The sequence below is a fragment of the Astatotilapia calliptera genome, chromosome 10 (assembly GCF_900246225.1).
Source record: "Astatotilapia calliptera chromosome 10, fAstCal1.2, whole genome shotgun sequence".
NCBI lineage: Eukaryota > Metazoa > Chordata > Actinopteri > Cichliformes > Cichlidae > Astatotilapia > Astatotilapia calliptera.
In genome coordinates, this window is record NC_039311.1 from 6889083 (window position 1) to 6904897 (window position 15815).

Consider the following 15815-nt stretch of genomic DNA (forward strand, 5'->3'; position numbering starts at 1 on the left):
AAAAATATTTATCACGATATAGATTTGAAAATTTGCGATAACGATATAACTGACGATAATTGACACTAGACAAAATACTTTACAACTCCACAATTTTATTAGTGCAAAAAAAAACCATCAATGTATTTTCACTTAAACAAGCAACTGTTTTTTGCATTAAAGTTACCGTAAATGTCGGGCTATAAGCCGCTACTTTTTGCACAAGCTTTGAACCCTGCGGCTTTTAGTCAGGTGCGGCTTTTCTATGGATTGTCCATGATTTTTGTCATATCGTAAGACGATTTGTTTTGTTTGTTCCGCTGTTGTACGGCACTACGTTGCCTGGCGGAAGGATCGGGGTTCAAGAGTGGTATGTTGGTCACATGTCCATCCGCCAGGCAACATAGTGCCGTACAAGTAGCGCGAAAAACAAACTTCAAAGTAGCGCTATGCGTTCAGCGGGAGTCGTGGATGACGAGCGGCGATAAACTTGCGAAAAGCAAGTTGTGCTCAACTCTACCGGTGGATTCTGACAGCGTGGAAAAGTGTGCAAACATCCACGATCACCAACGGATTTCGAAGGGCTGGACTGCTGCATGATGAAGAGGAGGACACCGCCACGGCCCTTCAGAGGGTGTTCGACTCTGACACTGACAATGACAATGAGGATTATCTTTGGTTTTGAAAGTGACAACGAAGGAAAGAAGCTGAGAGTGGATGACGAAGCCATCCTGAGCCTGTTCGTTTCCGACACTGGAGAAGAGGACTTTAGTGGTTTTAGTGCGCAGGAAGATGGTGGTGAATGACTGACTTTTCTTCTTGTTAAAGCCGTGTCACTGCACCTGAGCCTAAAAGGTAGTCTGAATCTATTTTTCTGGTGTGCTGTAGGTTATTGTTATGTACTACATTTGTTACTCATTTATGAAGCACAGCACATGTGCAAATATGTACCCATAACTTGATTTTCAAAATATTAATAAAAGGGGTGTGTCTCCAAACAGCCATCTCTTTCCTGACAATTCGCTTTGTGCATATTCTCTTACATATGATAAGTCAATATTGAAACACCTGCGGCTTTTGGTCAGGTGCGGCTAATGTATGTACAAAACAGGATTTTCCCCTGATTTTAGCTTGTGCGGCTAATATTCAGGTGCGCTTTGTAGTCCGGGAAATACGGTATATAAAAATGTATCAGTACAAATGCAAATTCCTTGCTGACAGTTTAACCAAAAGGCATTTCCAGTGGAAATTGGCCGACATATCCTCAGCATAAGCAAGTACAATATCCACAAAACTTAAAAAGAGCTTATACACACGCAAAACGGAAATATTATGTTGAAGCACCGTACGTATCACTCCGCCAGGCTCCTGCCTACGATAGCCGCAATGCTCCGACAATTCATCAAGTGGTGCGGGTTCGTAGCTTAGCAAAGTCGTACTAAAACATTTGACAGATTCGTTTCGAGGTCAGTAAACACAACCAGAATTCAAACATAAGGCACACGGGACTATAAGGGGCACTGTCGATTTTCAGAAAAATCAAATGATTGATTTTAAGTGTGCCGTATTTTCCAAAAAACACGGTAATAATGACGGTCCTCTAGCATGCTCTACCAAAAGTAGTGCTTTGTTGTGTATCTGACGGAGGAAAGCTAAACCAGTTCCACACCACTGAAGTTGCAGCATTTTTACAAACCAATTCTGGTTCATCGGTTTCATTCAATGATCCGCTTTCGCCCTTGTCATTCTCCGTCGCCGCCGTGCCTTTTTCGCCATGTGCGTATGAAAACAAATGCACTGCACATGCGCTTTTTAGCCATATTCTATCGTGATATTTCATTTTCTTGTCATTGCCCAACATTATACCGGTATTACGGTATGATATGGCCCAGCCCTAGTAACACCTGAAATAAATACAGAAATTTTGGCACAATATTCATCTTTACAGAATTAGCTCTCCCAATGAGAGATAATGGTAAAATAGATCATCTTTTAACATCTTGTTTGCACTGTTCCAATAGAGGAGTGAGGTTACTTTTAAACAGACTGTCATAGGATTTGGTGACTTCTACACCCAGATATGTAAAGGACTCGGTAGACAACTTAAATAGCAGATTGGGGTATTCTCCTGCATTATTACTGATGGGGAAGTATTCACTTTTAGCTAAACTTAGTTTGTATCCAGATATGCTTCCAAATTCCTGTAAGACTGAGGATTTCAGGGGTAGATGTGATTAGATTTGTTACATATAACAACAAATCGTCCACATGCAGTGAGACAATGTGAGTTATGCCACCACATGAGATACCTTGTGTTCTGCCCTCCCTGTACGTTGATGCCCAGTTTGGAAGATAGATAAACAGTTCTTCAAAAGGAAAGGCAAAGGCTTCCAGTTCTCATTGCAGGGTTTATTTGTCTCCCTAATGAAGGCACTGTGAAACTACAAACATAAGAAAAAACATATTGAAACATACATTTGGAGCATAATATATTTCTCACATTACAAGGTACTGACTGAAGACTTAACAAATTAAATTGCAGCTGATATAACCAAGAAAAATAAATGAAAACATGTTAACTCCAAATCCCGCTGGCTTGATGCTAACACATAATGGAATTTCCTATTGACACGCTAACACAATTAGCATAGGCAGTGCAGCTAACATGCCGGCTTCAAATATGAGAGTCAACAAACCATTTTACATCACATGCTTAACATGAACACAGAATATAATCGTACTTACAAGCATATATTTCTCATGCTCCAGTACAGCCAACTTCCGAGCTAATATTTCGTGTGCTGGTATCAACTTAGCCAGACTCCATTAACTTTTCCTATATTTACTAGTGATGTGTCGGTCGCGAACGAAATGGCTCTTAGAGCCGGATCTTTGAGGTGAACGGCGCGAGCCGGCTCCTTATTGCGAGCTGTGGGGTTTTTTTTCTTTCTCGCTCTATCGCAGCGGTCCCCAACCCCCGGGCCTCGGACCGGTACCAGTCCGTGATGCATTTGGTACCAGGCCGCGAGAGTTGAGGCTCAGGTGTGAAATGTATAGTTTTCAGGGTTTTTATCGGTGTTCAGCGTTATTTTGTTATTGTTTTTATCGTTTACTTGGTTTTCCTGGGTCTTTTCACGTGTGTTATGAATATTTTTTTTTTCTGGTACGAGAGTTGATCCTCCAGTGTGAAATGTATGGTTGTAGTTGTGTGTCTTATTTTGAAAGAACTATTTACGCATTACCATAGCGACCAGAGAGCGTTAAGAAGCAGAGAGGAGGATGTCACTGTCATTGTTGCTGGCGCACAGCTCAAGTCACGTTTATTATTATATTTACAAAATACCACAGTTTCTTTTTTTTATTCTTTTGTTGTATTTATCTGCGACACCTTAAAGGTCGTTCCCTGAAAATATTGTCTGACATTAAAGTGGTCTGTGGTGCAAAAAGGTTGGGGACTCCTGCTGTACAGTACAGAATGCGTTTAGCTTGTCGAATTTACATAAATCTTCGATCGCTAGCAGTGTAACTCTGAAGTGCTATACTGTATGTTTGTAAGTTTTCTCCCAAACAAACACAACAATGCCGACGAAACGTTTTGCACCCTCAAATGCACCTTTAGGTTTCATTCCATAATCCTGGACTTATGTTTCTACGAAGGTTTGAACTCTAAGAGTGTTTAAACAAAAGAGAAAAGTGTGAAAATGTTCATGCCTGTCTGAGAAAAGTGTATAAAGCAAGTAGTGAGGGGTTTTACAGTCTTAACATCTATAATAATTGTAAAAAATAAAGTTGGCTACTTCATGGATTTCACCTACCGCAGGTTATTTTTTTAACGTAACACCAGCGATAAACGAGGGGCTGCTGTATTATTAATAGTAGTGTCTGGGACATCTAATTGATTAACATCAACATTGATTATTATGCACTATTATTTTTGCTCAAGGAGAGCAAAAAATATAAAACTCTCTCTCAGCTTGTTTGTTGCCAAAAATGGCCACTTTTTGTGTATGTTCACAAAATGCTATAAAATGTATATTTCTTAAAACATTTATCTACTTTTGCCGATGTGACTCTTTAAAATAGCACCAGTCCTTTTCATCAAAATCAAAATTGTATCTGAGCATCGGGGAAAAGGCTGTCTTGCAATTGTTGAGGTCACTAGTGTGTTCCCCATTTCTTCCGGGATCACTCTCTTTATAGGTTTTAGTGGACTCCTAGTACTGCGAAGTGGTTTCATGGTACAAAGGGATTGTATTCCAAGATCTGGGAGACTGTAGAAATGAGCAGTGATGCCCTTCCTACCATCTTTTCAGAAAAATAAGTGATCTGGAAGCTGTTAGGCTTACTTACAGCAGCAGCACTTTCTGCACCTGCATAAACTCCAGGACACATTTACTAACGGTGTTTGTTGCTGTATGTGCTGCAGCTTTGAATTTTTTAATAATATATATTTTGTTAATATTTTGGCTATGGTGTCTTGTTTTGAAATGTACAAGAGTAAAAGTGTTTTTAGCATGTGCTTCAAAGCTAAGTTTGACTGGGAAACTCAAAGCTCAATAGGCTGTATCAACAGAAATTCACTGCAGCCTATGTAATATTTCATGCGTCATAATTTATTCTACTCTATCTTGCAAATACATATTTGTGTGGCAATGTCATGCACAACACACACAACTATTAGATCCTTAAGCTCAAACCCGTGTCATTCTTTTGGTCCACTGCAGTGCAGTAGTCAAAAAAATAAATAAGTGAAGTGTCCACAGATGGCCAGGATAGAGCCCAGAGTGTTAATGTTTAAAATGTATAAAAATATTATTGATTGCAATTCTTTACTGTTAATATCAACAATAAGCTTTTTATTTTGAAATTACAAGTTTAAAAAAAATGCTGTTACATTTACATTTAATGCTGTTACACTGTAATCCTTTATTATAAGTATGGACACAGAATAAAGTGAACAACATTTTGAAATAAGTTTAATTGGAATTTTGTACTACGCAAAAAACAAAACAAAAAAACAACAACATATTAAACAAACAAACAAACAAAAACAGCCAGTGCCTTCATTTGTCCATTACATGTCAAACATAGCACTGACCCTTAGCCCCTGCTCATTGGCACATGCTTTCAAAAAGAGCTCCATGTCCTCTGCAAACTGAAAAACAAAGAGGAACAAGTCCCTTGCTCCAGTGTCTTCTTCCTCTGACATGTCTATTAAGACCCTCTGCTGGTCCCCTTGATTTAAGGACAGATATTTGGGCATTGTTACATGTCCACAGAAAAGTGCCTTATTTTGGACAACCCACTGCACAGCAGGACGCAGATCTTCAACAACTGCTGGCTCCTGTGTCAGGCAAATGGGGATGAAAACATAGTTATTTCTCTGTTGCAGAACAGTTTTTTAACAGTTATTCAAATTTCACTAACCATATAATTACACTACTGGTTAAAGTGAATACTGACTTGACTGACTTCCTGGAACTTGCGCTTTTTCAGTCTGAAAATGGGCACGTGTTGTCCTTCAAGCACAGCTTTGGCTTCCTCTCTCCAGTGTGCAAATAGCTTGCCAGAGCTATGAAGAGTAAGGCCACAGTGAGGGCATGTCATTTTCATGGACTTTCCATCAGCTGCAGTTTTATTGAACACAGAGGGTAGAGCCAATGAATGTTCTAACAAAGACTCAGAAAATGGTTCAGATACCGAAGACAAAACCTTGGGGGGGGAAACGGGGCTCCTCGAAGAGTACTGCCGGAGGAATACGGGTCTCCTCGAAGAGTTCAGCGGGGAGCAGTCCTGATAATGGTGGCTGACTTGGCATTGAAGAATGCTGACAAGACAATAAATGCCTTGCCATATCCCCACGCCGTATGATTGTAATCTTACAGACAGGGCAGTGAAAGTGTCCTGTTGTCCTACAAGGCTGCCTGCACCGGCATATCATTTTATCTGTAAGAGAAAAAAACAAACAAACAAACAGATGTAATTTAAATGTAGTTGTATAGAATGCAATCAATTTGTCTAACAATCAGATTGTACATGTTAACAAAAACATCCAAGCCAACCTCAATAATGAAAGCAAAATGGTATGGATCACAAAAGTTATGTCAAGAAAAGTGGTGAAAAGTAAATAAAAATATATTTTATAAAAACACTATTTTTGTTGCAGATGAATGAACTGAACTGTACAATATCAACAGCAACTTTTAAGTCAACAAAGATACTGCAGAAGTGCTTAAAAAAGTGCATATTTATAACTATAAAGTATATTTAATACAAACATACCTTTGAAAGGCAAAGCATTTTTTTTATATGCACACTTAGATGCTCCTCAATCTTTGCCCTGAAGGGCTGAAAGTGGGGCACAGAGGGCAGTGAAAGAGTCCTCTGCAACACGTGTTGCATTCCTGCAATTCTGACTTTAAGCCCGAATTCCAGATTGATGTGTGCATCTAAAACAGAGAGAGAAACAGATAAACACCATATATACATTTAAGTTAAGGATTTAGCAGAAATAACAATTTACAGTTGGCATGTAATAGATTTGGGAAGAAAATTCTTGAAAAAAAACCCCCACAAATATTTTACAAGACACTTTAATTTGTGAGACATGTTTCTATTGACATATAACAGTCAATTGAACAGGGGCTAACTAAAATCTGGGCAATAAAAAAGCTGTACAGAAAAGAATAACGAATAGAAGTATTGATAAATCTATAAATCTGTTTGTGACGAAATTTACAGTGTTGACGCTAACCAAAGGTGTCACAAGTACACACGTTCCTTACTACAGTTTAGATACCTGTGTTTAGAAAGCACTGACTCGACTTTTTAGTCAAGTCGAAGTAAGAAGTACAGGGTCTAAAATATAATTTATGTACAAAACTTTGAAGTAATCTTGCGTCCAAAGCACGCGTGCGGGGGACTGATTTACAAATGTACGGATTACAAAGTACAGATACGCGTGCTAAAATGTGAGAAGTAGAAGTATAAAGAAGTATACAGTAGGCACAAAAAAGTACAGCAGTAAAGATACCAGAAAATTCTACTTAAGTACAGTATTGAAGTATTCGTTATTTTGCATCTCTGACGCCAACAATAAATCATACTCTAATGCAAAATGTGGTTTTTGCTTCTTCTCGCCCACAGAAGCCATTAATCCAGCTCTCTTACTTAAACCAGGCCCAGGAAAAAGCATATTTGTGTGTTTCTCTGCCATGGAGCACAATGAAAAAACATTAAAATAAGGAGGAATGTGGTTGTAACGCAAAATAAGTGGCAACATGATCATTGTAAGAAAACTAGACGATTCCTAGAATTATAAAATCACTAACGGCAAATTTATTTAAGAAAGACTTAACCAACCTTTGTGATCAACTTGCAAGACTTCCACGGTATCCATGCGTGTTTACGGCTAGTGTGGAGGTCACGTGCTTCCGGCTACTGTGGAGGTCACGTGTTTCCGGTTAGTGTGGAGGTCACGTGTATCCGGTTACTGTGGAGCTCCACAGTGGCTGCAGCCAGACCCTTCTCCTTCACTCCGCATGCGAGCCTTGTGCTTTGCGCTGGGCAGAGGGGGGCGGGGCGGTAGTTACACTCGCAGTAGCACAGGAACAGAGCGGGAGGGAGAAAGAGAGCCAGGGATTAGAAAGATTGCGGATGATAAAGGATTCAGAAAGTTTATTCGTGCAGGTCCATATGACAGAGAATGTTCATGTTGTTTTTGTTTTCTTATTTTAATTTATACTTAATTGTGTTGTGGTTTGCAGTGTTTTGTGTTGTTTCATTTTTAATTTTTTTAAAAGGAAAAAGCTGAAAATTTAAATAGCTAAAAGTTGAACTGTGACTAGTTGGTTTTTGTATTATATGATTTATTTATTACATTTTATGTGGAGTGAATAAATAAAAGTATATTTACGGTGGCCCCTAGAGACAAAGCACGTACGAACTCTGAAGCACGTACAAACCCTGAAGCATGTACAAACTCCAAAACGTGTAAAAACTCCAAAACATGTAAAAACTCCAAAACGCGTAAAAACTCCAAAACACGTACAAAACACAACAGAAGTGCTCCAGAATGCTAGGCGCAGTGTTTAGCTTTTGTTACCTAGTGGCTACACAGCCAGCAAGTACCAACGACTTTTTTTTATTATTATTATTTGAATATGTATGAGTGCTTGTGTATAAATACACAAACCATACACATATGCTTTCAATTGTGTAATTTAACTGATCTAGGTAGCTCTGTTTTGGAAGTTCAGTTAACTCTAGGAATGTGTTTTGGAGTTTGTACGTGCTTTGTCTCCAGGGTCCACCACATATATTTATATATAAACATATATAAATAAAACCACTTTTTTTTTACATTAGTGATTCCTTTTGTGCATAATTTTATATTATGGTTAATAATAATGTAATTAAAGCAACAAAACAACCTGAAGAGCCGGTTCAGAGCCGAAGAGCCGGCTCTTTTTAGTGAGCCGAGCCGAAAGAGCCGGTTCTCTAAAAAGAGCCGGAAATCCCATCACTAATATTTACTAGAGAAACTTGAGTACACAAACCCGCTTCCTCCCCCTAGTGGGGTGATGGAGCTACTGCATCCCAGCAGTGGCAGCGCACCTTGTATGCTATTATTGCTTCTAAGAGCTATTGCAAGTGCCTGTATAGCTAAAACAAAAAGTAATGGACTCACTGGATCCCCCTGCTTGGTCCTTCTGTGAAGAGGAAAAGGTTCCGATGAGATACCGTGCCCAGGGGTCGGCAACCCTGGGCACGCGTGCCAACTGATGGCACGACCATTGCTGGACTGGCCATCGATTGTGATTTTTCGTTTTTATGAGCCGATGATTATTTAGAAAGATGATGGATTGGCCAGATGCTGGCAGACGTGTAAAAAGAACTCAGTTGTTTGGTGGTGGCTATGGCGGAGCTGCCACAAGAGGCCAGGTGGATGAGGGAAAGGTGAGACTGGAGGAGGAGAGACCTGAGGCGGCCACTGAGTGTCAGGTGAACTGAACTTCAGGTAAGAAGTTATGACCTGCAGTCTATCTGGGTCAGATATAAACCAAGTTTAGATGTAGTTTATTTTCGTTGTGCTGACTTTTTACAGTCAGTTACAATACCTCGTACTGCATACTAGCTAGCATGACAGAGTTTTCTATACAGCTGGGTGGGTGCTATGATGTTACTGATAGTGAACTTTATTTTATTCATAAGGTTAGTTAGTAGAGTTGCCAACCGTGCCGTAAAAAACGGAATCGTCCCGTATTCAGAGAAAAAATCACGCATTTCGTATTGAGCTGAAAAGGAACACAGTTTGTCCCGTACTTCAGCTAGGATGAAAACAGACACAAAGCTGGAGTTATTCTGCATCTTTACGCTGTCAGCTGCCTTTTCTTCTCTCATTCAATCATGAAACTGATCAATGATCAGCTGATCGGTATTTGTGACGCAAGTCTCTCCTTTGTTTATCGCCGACTGTAGAATATATATATACTGGAAGTGCTGGGTATACTAGTCTGGCCTAAGTCTTCGGGCAGAAAGACTGCAGCAGTCCAGGAGTTTAGTTCACCGTCTTTAATGAAGCTTCACAGAAGAACTGGTTACAGCAGGGCTTGCCATGATAAATCCAACTGTGATACAGCCAGATATGCAATTATAATTGTGGCAGATGCAGTATAGGTGACTATAAGCATGGTTGTCTGGAAACAGAAACAGGTAATACTATAATTAGCAGGGTCAAAGATAAATAAGAAACAATAAGAACACATCATCTACTCTGACACAGCAATATTTTACAATGTCCACAGGGGTTCGCCGTGAGACCAGAAGTTGGCTAAATAGCACATATCTTCCTAGTTGCTAGTACTAAGGCAAGAATGTGGTAAGCTAACAACAGTTAAACTAAACAATAAACAACAGAAAAATCCTTTAACCGCAGGATGTAATCATTGGAGGAGATTCTGGCCACTGGTATTAACTTAGTGCAAATTAATTACATAATTAAATAAATCTACTAATGTGATATCAGTGTACCGGGGCATAACTTTAGCTTTAACATGCACAAACAACTATAACTCTTATCATACCAGTTAACCTGTCAAAAGTAATAACTTACAGTTTCATTAACGCACACAGAATCACACAAACTGCGTTAAAACTGCCATGCTCTGCCGCTGCCTTTCGCCTCTCACTCTCCCTCTGCGTGATGCGCACATGATCACTGATGCGCTCCTTTGGGTGCGCTTGATTCTTGCCTCTAGACATCCTGAAGCCGAGTCAGCAGGGAATTTGCACACCGACTTTGCGCCAGAAAGATGAAACCAGCGGATGTCGCGCTAAACAACAGCAGCGCGTTTAAGCTTGATGAGCTGCTGTTAGAATGCATTTAATATTAATTTCTAGTATCAGCTGATGCTTGCTGGAGCCACAGCTGTAAAAGCTGAAGGTCATGATATCGGTTTGGATATCTAGTGAGAGGGAAACATGAAGATGAATCATCAGAGCTGAACAGGTGATGGACAGGTTTACCTTTTAGGTGACATGAATAAGTTGAAGGAAAGTTATGAACTGTTTCTGAGAGACAAATAACACCAGGATCCTTTTCTAAGTAGCTGACAGCTGGTAACTGTGCAGGGGCGGCTCTAGCAAAGTTTTGCCAGGAGGCCAGGTAGGGCATTAACAGGGAAAGGGGGGCACAAAGAAATACTTTTCTTTCTTATTCTCATTTAAAATGTCTAGCTTTTATTAAATAATTATCTGAATCTTACAACCAAAGTTTTTATCTGATGTACAATGTATAGAAATCATACATATACCAACAAGACAGTGTACATCACTGTCATAACAGCGTTTGTTTTCATTCAAAGGCTTTATGGTTTTTCCTATAATACCTGGTGGGGTGGTCTCCAGTCAAAATGCCTGGGCCGATTTTTTGTCCCAGTCCAGCCCTGGGTACGACATGCAGTGAATTAATCTGGGAGGGTGCATTAAAAACAAATGGCCGGGCCAGCGGTGCACATCGCAAATTAGCTCACATAGACACATTAGTTGTGCCGCTTCTTAATGACGGTATCTTAGCTAACACCCCCAACTACCAGATTCAACTTGTAATTGGCTAAAAATCACTTAGCCTACTGGTGTGTGAAAAAGATAATCCCACTCAATCCGATCAAACGCCTTTTCGGCGTCAATCGATATTTCGGCTTCTGGGGATGGAGTATCAGCCTCAGTATAGATGATATTAAACAATCGCCTCAGGTTAAAATAGGATTGTCTACCCTGGACAAACCCAATCTGGTCCCCTGAAGAATTTTCTCAAGTCGGAGTGCAATGGCTTTTGAGACCACTTTGCCATCACAGTTTGTTAAGCTGATTGGTATATAGGATGTGCAATCTCGGGGGTCCTTATTCTTCTTTAATAAGAGTGTAATAGATGCCTGCTGAAGCGTAGGCGGAAGAATGTTATTCTCTATTGCTTCCGTGCAAACCAAGAGAAGAAGAAGGGCAAGTTTGTCCATAAATTTCTTATAAAAATCAGTTGGAAACCCGTCCGGACCAGGGGCTTTTCCACTCTGAAGGGACATTATTGCATTTTTAATTTCTTTCAGTGTCAGACTTTGTTCCAATTGTTCTTTCGAGTCAGAGACAATTATAGGAATATTCAGATTAGAAAAAAAAGCGTCAAACTTATTTTGAGCTGGTGCTGAATCTGAGGAATATAATTTAGCATAAAACTCTCTAAAATAGTTGTTAATAGCTTGATGATCCTCAGTTGATGAGCCATCTGATAAGATAAGTTGTGAAATAACACGGGATGCTGCTTTTTGGTGGAGCTGGCTAGCTAATAATTTGGATGGTTTATCTCCCTCTTCGTACAATCTACTACGGGATTTTAAAATGAGCTTCTCTGCTTGGGCGGTAGTTAATAGATCAATTTCAGCTTGTAAGACCACTCTCCTCTTAATCAAATCAGGGGTCGGAGAACCAGATATGAGTCCGTCCAGGGTCTTGATTTCTGAGGATAATTCCTCAAACTTCTTATACTTCTTCTTCCTCATATAAGCAGAATGAGAGACAATCTGTCCCCTGAGATACGCTTTAAGCGTCTCCCAGAGGGTCGAAGCTGAGATGCCATCCGTCCTATTTACCTGTAGAAAAAAATCTATTTGTTCTGTAATGAACTTCAGATTAGAAAAAAAAGCGTCAAACTTATTTTGAGCTGGTGCTGAATCTGAGGAATATAATTTAGCATAAAACTCTCTAAAATAGTTGTTAATAGCTTGATGATCTGAATCAGCGAGTAGGAGTGGGTCCAGTTGCCATGTCCACTTTGTCCTCTGAGTCGGAAGAGTTACCTTAATACTAACCGAGGCATGATCAGAAATGACCATCATATTTACAGTCTGTAATAGCACTCAGTAAGTAGGGGTCAACCAGAAAAAAATCTATCCTAGAAAATGACTTGTGCACATTAGAGTAAAACGAATACTCCCTTTTAGTGGGATATTTAAATCTCCAAGGGTCTACAAGTTTATGTGCCTCTACGAATGACTGAATTGTTTGCACAGATTTAGACAGTCTTAGTAAAGATTGGGAAGAGCGATCCCAAACAGAATCCATTACCAGTTTGTAATCCCCAGACATAATCAAATGATAACTATCCAAATTGGGAATAGAGCTTAGCATCTTTTTATAAAAGTTCTCATCGTCAAAGTTTGGACCATAAATATTGACCAATACTAGGGAAAGTTGAGACAGCTCTCCCACAACCATCACATATCTGCCATTAGGGTCCAAGATAGTATCTGATACGATGAAAGGAATTTTTCTGTGGATGAGTATAGCCACTCCTCAGCCTTTACAATTAAATTGTGAATGAAACATTTGGCCCACCCATTCTTTGCGAATTTTAGACTGATCACAATTCCTGAGGTGGGTTTCCTGTAGGAAGGCAATACCAACCCCAAGATGTTGTAAATGAGAAATGACCCTTTTTCTCTTGATTGCCTGGTTCATACCCTTCACATTCCAACTTATAATTTTTATGTCAGCATTATCTGTGACAGGGTCCAATTTACTCTTTGTCAGAACCATGTAATTCAAAAATATAGATGTTTGCCCAATTTAAGCGATAAAAAAATCACAGTAGGTGCACACAGTGAATACAGAGCAAATGCCACACCAAAACAACACATAACACATAACACATAAACAGGCCTTAAAAAGGCTACCACCCCAAAAAAACTTGAAACTTTTGCAAACCTGCATTTGCATGCTGCCCGCAATAAAGGATACATGTTTGAACCATTAATGAACCTCTCCAACAGGGTATTAAACAAACTGTAACGCCCTTTCATAATTTGAAAAAGAGAAAAGAAAAAAAGGGCAATAACATCAGTAAAGAAGAAAAGGAAGGTGCTCATGAGTGGCATTATGTGTGGTGTGTATTTACACCATCAAATATAAAATGTTCATTGCCACTATGACCAATGATAACAGCACACATTAAGAGTAAAGAAATATTCAAAGTTTGACAGAGTAGCCATGTCTAATGATGCCACCTTCTGTGAAGTGATCTTCAATGTAATCAACCCAATCGTTACCATTACCTCGGTCACCAGTCTCTGCAGGGTGCGAGGCCGGGCGTCCGTTATCAATAGTGATATTAATTATTAATGTAGGTCAGCGCCTCTACAGGGTCGGTAAACCTCAAGCGTTTCCCGTTGTGTGTGAACTGCAGAGTGGCTGGGTAGAAGAGACCAAACTTGACCTTTGCACTGTGGAGCTTCCTTTTGGACTTGGAGAAGACTTTTGTCTTTTGTTGACTTCTGGGCTGTAGTCAGGAAATATGTGGAATCTCGATCCATTGAATAGGAGCGGGCCCTTCTGTCTGGCGAGGCGTAGGATCAGCTCTGTGGTTTGGAAGTGGTGGAGTCTGACAATGAACGGACGTGGCTCTAGCCACCGATGGCGGCCTCTCGAAGTTGTTCTCCCCAAGCAAATCAAAGAGTAGTTTGGTGATGAATTTCGTTGGTCGTGGGCCCTCCGCATTCTCTGGTATCCCCACAATGCGTATATTCTGCCGTCTGGTGTAGTTTTCCAAGTACACCACAAAATGTCCACAGAAGAAACAGAATCAATATTTAACACATACAAGGTCCAGTGTGTGTGCTGATGCATGCTAGGTAAAGTGAAAAGACTCCATGATACTGATAAAATGTCTGATAAAAAATCTATTTACTGCTCTAAGGCAAAAGACCTGTGATAATATGTCTACCTGCACTCATTTTGGTCACCTGCCTGCACACATACACCCCTGTCATCACAGTCATCTCTCAGTTCTTCCGCTCTTCACCTTGCTAAGAACACCTGTTGAGTCAATCTAGCTTGGTGCTAACCACCACTACCCAGTTGGTGTATAAGCTGTCCGTGTAACGCTGATTGCAAGTTTTCTTTAAAAAGGGCCCTTCAGGTTCCCATTCCTCCGGTGGAATGTGTTCTCACGCCCTGAGGAAAAGAGAGACCCTTAGTGCCATATGCCAAGGAAAACGTCCATAATCCGGCGAGTTAACCTCTGTTTAGACAAAGCTCTGACTTGGGGCCCGTTCTTCGTACGTCGCTTACTACATCCAAGATCAAATGACACATCCAAGACCAAATCATCGCGCTAACGTTGAGCTCGCTAATCCGGTTCTCCGAACACACCTGCTGTTGACGATTAGTACAGCTGGATGAAGTAATGTGAGATCACTGGGTGTGGTAAAAGGGGCTACGCATCGATAGTAGAAACATTGATCGGCAACCCTCTGATTGGTCGGCGAAAATGTCGAAGGAGCGCTCTCGGTATTTTCCGGCAGCAGAGCAAGAACTCTTGATTGAGGGATTTCAGGAGTTTCAGAGTTTAATCAGAACGCAAGGGAACACTGCAAAGGCTGCAAAAGCAAGGAGAGAGGGCTGGCAGGAAGTTGCTGACAAATCAAACTCGTAAGTAAGTTAATAATAACAATAATAATGGAGTGGATTGATATAGTGCTTTTCAAGGCACCCAAAGCGCTTTACAATGCCACTATTCATTCACTCTCACATTCACACACTGGTGGAGGCAGCTACAGTTGTAGCCACAGCTGCCCTGGGGCAGACTGACAGAAGCCAGGCTGCCATATCGCGCCATCGGCCCCTCTGGCCAACACCAGTAGGCGGTAGGGTAGATTTATTATATTACACTATATTATCCAATATTATATTACATTATATTATATTATGTTATATTATATCCCCTTTCACATTAGAGCCACAACAGGACCCACTAGAACATGGGAACAAGTAAAAGTGAAATATAAGAATATTCCACAGAATGGTAATATTTATCACTTATATTGCTTTTAGTCTCTTGGAAAGAGACCCTGAAATACTCTGTTTGTTTGTTCATAACAGCAACCAAGAAAAGGGCAGAGCAAAAAAAGACAGGTGGTGGTCCTGCACCCCCTCGTCAACAAGTTGGTTAAGTAAATAATACCCTCACGGGAATATCGATATCTCTCAATGAGCACACTGTCGCGCTGAGCTAAAGGATCCTGTCTGTCCCGCAATATACGCTGAATTCTGAGGACTCTCCTTATCAATCTTGCACCTTCCGCAATGGGTGGCTCGCGTAGACGGACAGGACATGGCTGCGACAGGTTTCCCAAATCCACCTTCACTTTTATAGCCGTGGTCTCCCATCTTGTTGACGCAACAACATTGTCATCCCCTATGTAGCCGGTGTATCAGAAAAACTCAGGAGAGTTTTCTCCAAGCATGACATCCCGGTGCATTTCAGACCCACCAACACGCTCAGA

General features: G+C 40.5%; 1 protein-coding gene and 1 long non-coding RNA gene across 7 annotated transcripts in view; one reads left to right on the top strand and one right to left on the bottom strand.

The window, feature by feature from the left end:
- The window catches only part of cblb (Cbl proto-oncogene B, E3 ubiquitin protein ligase), a 181341-nt gene that overhangs the window by 72358 nt on the left and 93168 nt on the right, over positions 1–15815 (top strand). The window lies entirely within an intron of this gene.
- LOC113030340 (uncharacterized) lies at positions 4938–5734 on the bottom strand. The gene is made up of 2 exons (XR_003273573.1): positions 5680–5734; positions 4938–5551 (listed from the first exon to the last, which is right to left on the bottom strand). It is a non-coding gene; the product is annotated as an uncharacterized LOC113030340 (long non-coding RNA).